Source organism: Parambassis ranga, chromosome 5, assembly GCF_900634625.1.
Source record: "Parambassis ranga chromosome 5, fParRan2.1, whole genome shotgun sequence".
NCBI lineage: Eukaryota > Metazoa > Chordata > Actinopteri > Ambassidae > Parambassis > Parambassis ranga.
Window position 1 is genome coordinate 6,061,505 of NC_041026.1, and position 3,669 is coordinate 6,065,173.

Below are 3,669 nucleotides of genomic sequence, written 5' to 3' on the forward strand. Positions count from 1 at the left end.
AACGACATAAACTGTGTATTGCACACTAAAAACAACTGTAAGCAAGTATGCATGTAACTATAGACAATAAATGGTGAACACAACTGTGTGTCCTGTGTTTGTTTCACGTGACTCTGATGTTTAAGACTGATGTGTAAAGGTCTTTGTATTCTTTTGATTTTTTTTGTTAAATCAGTCTTTGTTTCGTTTAAGCCTTTTAAACAGTTGTTGCCACAGACACAGATTGATTGGCTTCTATGAAACTGTCACTGTCAGTCACTTCTCTTCTTTTGGTGCAAGCCACAACAATGCTGATAATGTTAGCATGCTAGCTAACATCATTTGCCACTTTCAGAACATCTCTAACCTGAGCTTCTTCCAAATCCTGACACTAACCTGTTTTTTTTAGCAGGTACATGAAAGTCATCCGATGACAAATTCTCGAAGGTCGTCCTGCAAGAGCTATACCACATTAGCTTAGTTTAGCTCTTAGTTCTCACAGTCGGTAAGCTCAGATCAGCACTTGGACCTTTGGATTTATGTACTTCAGGGATGTTCTTTTGGTCCAAAAACTTAAGAACTCTAGGACCTAAGACAGCCGAAGAATCAGCTGACATTTTTTTCCTCGAAGCAATTCTAGCTAGCTTGCTAGGTTAGCTTGGCTCTCATCCCATGATGAAGAGTGCACCTGTGGATCTGCCTGTCGGCAGTGTTTGGTAATTACTCTCACTGTCAAAAGGGGGCGACAAAATGTCTGCACTTTAGCTTCAGGTTTGAATAAATACAGGATGGGGTTAAAGGGTTAATATGTTGTTTGTCATTCAATAACACACTGTGTGTGATTACTTCTCCTAAAAGGTCAGATTTGTCTTTCAGTAACATGACTCACGGACTGTATTAACTCATGACACATGTAACATTTCCTCTGCAGCATCAGTCATTTGATAGAAGACGACGTAAATCCAACAGTCAGCCTTCCATGTTTGCAGCTCTGCGACACGCCCACCCCCCTGTCAGCATGCTGCTCCGAGCCTTGGCAGAGCGGAGGAGGAACCGACGGTGCTGTTCGGGACAGAGGAGCCATTTTGGAAGACAGATGGTGACACAGCAGAGAGAAAGAGAGGTCTGTGGTGAAAACAAAAACACACACACACATCATCACCATGATGCAAGCGTATCTTTCACTTCAAATTGAACCGTTCAGATGATGAATATTTCTGTGTCCTTGTCTAATTTTAATCAGGATTTAATTTTAGAATCAAAGACTTTTGATGATGTGAATGATCAGATGTTTGAAACTTTGGCAAGCGGACCATAATGCTAACAGCCTGGTCTTCATCCAACCATTAAATCATCTGGCAGTTAAAGCAGAAAACACATTTTAAATGAAAAATAAATAAAAACATAAGAGGACCAAAGATTGAACCCTGAGGGACTCCACATACATCTGCTGCTGTTTGGTTTACTGTGCTGTCAAATGATGGATCATGTAGCACTGTTCAGACCAAAGATAGTCACATTGTGAAAGGTCAGACATATCAAACGTTACTCTGAGTAAGTCCTGTGACGCCATTCCTGGAACACTTGGAATTTATCAGATCAACAACGTGTTAATAATAATCGGTTCATGAATCATTTCCTGACCGCATGGAGGAAGTCAGCCCGACAGGTTTCAGTCAATCAATAAACATTTAGATCAGGCTGAAGAGCTGTTAGTGTGTGTGAGAGAGAGAGAGTCAGACACAGCAGATGCAGGAACGTCACCACCTTCTGTGCTTTCTTTCTTTGAAAGAGGCACATGGAGGTGATTTGCAGCATCCTGCAGCAGATGGTGGAGGCAGCCGTGTGACTCATGGACAGAGGGAGGTGGTGGGGCGAGGATCTGGGTGAGCAGAGAGAGAGAGAGAGAGAGACAGTAAGGTTGGAAGAAGGAGAAAGGGTTGGCTTTGTGCTTGTTTTCAGAGAGCTGCTGCGATGACGTAAAAGAAGTGAGGTGTGTGTGTGTGTGTGTGGGCGGATGCTGCGTCTTTCCTCCTTTCCCCTCATTCATCCTGCAGTACTCACCTCTGGCCACACGGTGGAGCCCTTCCCCTCCGTGTTGCACATGCATAGAGGTGAGTCAAGGAGCTGCGGGTACTCAGGCTGTCGCTGAGTTGAAATGCTACTTGATGCTCCACAGGAGCATTCGACTGGTAAGAGAACTGAGTTTTTAACCCTTTGAGGATCCAGATGTTAAATAAATGTAAAAAATAAGTGAAATAATTAAAAGCATAGTGAATCCATTGGGTGCTTTTATTTTGAAAATCTGACCTTGGTCACCTTTTTCCTCCCTGTTGGAGACCTATGACTTATTTTGAAGTCTGTCCCCCAATCATGTCCTGTGACTAATTCTGAGCTTTTATTTTGAAAATCTAAAATTGACATTGTTCCTTTAAGTCCTATAGTTACCGTGGGTGTTTGTATATCAATAATGTACCAGACTAGCATGCTGGGAGCTCGATTAGCAGGCGTGTGCGGCGCCTCTTACTCTGAAATATTCTCACACATTTCATCAACTCAGCAGGCCGACCGACCTTTTTGTGGCGATCTCTAAAAGCCAAAAGAGTCGGATCACACGACGCCGGGTGCTTCTCACAGGAACTAAAGTACAGTAGGAACTGAAGTTCCTGAGTTTGTTCCCTGAGAGTCACACAAGCAACATTCTGATTGGTTGTCAGTGTTTTACGGCTGAAACGTGTCATAGCTCATTTGCATAAAAGCTCAGCTCATCTTTAAAATCTTTTAGATGCTCAAGCTTTGTAGCTGTTAGTCACTCTTGGCCATAGACAGCGAATGACCTCAGCTTTAGTCACTCTTGGTGTGAACGCACAGTTAGGTGCGATTAGTGTGACGATGCTGTCGTAAAGTCACAGCTTTGCATCTACAGGCTGAACACACAATGTCACTTTAAACAAACAAACAAAGGCTGCAGGCTGGATCCTGCCTCCTCTGACATGCTCTTCATCGTTCTGTCCTCCTGTCGCTCCGGGCTTGTTATCCTCCCTGTGAATGTCATGTGTGTGTGTGTGTGTGTGAATGTCATATGTGTGTGTGTGTGTGTGTGTGTGTGTTGCGTCTCCTCTGATTGGACTCTCCCTCTCCGTCCCTTCTTCTCGGCGTCGCCTTCGCTGCTGTTATGTAAGCAGGGAGTGGTTTAATAATTCAGCAGCAGGCTTTCCTTTACACTACGCTCACCTGCAGTATTGACTCACACACACACACACACACACACCTACAAACAAACACGACACCGCTTCTCTTCTTCTCTGTTTATTTGGCAATGTTGTGTTTATTTTTGCGTCTTCTTTTTTGTCCTCTTATTTACAATAGTAAAAATAAATCTTTCTCTTCAAGGTTTTACATTCGACATTTACAAGTGCAATGTGTAACATGTCTACCTTATAAAGTGCATTTGTACTTTTTTTTTTAAAATCATTTCACAACTTAAGAGGAGGAAAGAAAAGAAACATGATTCAAGGACACCATATTAGGTCTCTGACATCACAGTATCATTACCCAATAACACTCGGTGATGCTCGTGCACACGTGATCGATGCATAAAACAATGTTCAGCTATGAAGGCCATACTCGGTCCGATAGAAAATTAGCTCTGTCATGGTTTTTTTTATATTATTGACAATCTTTTTTTTA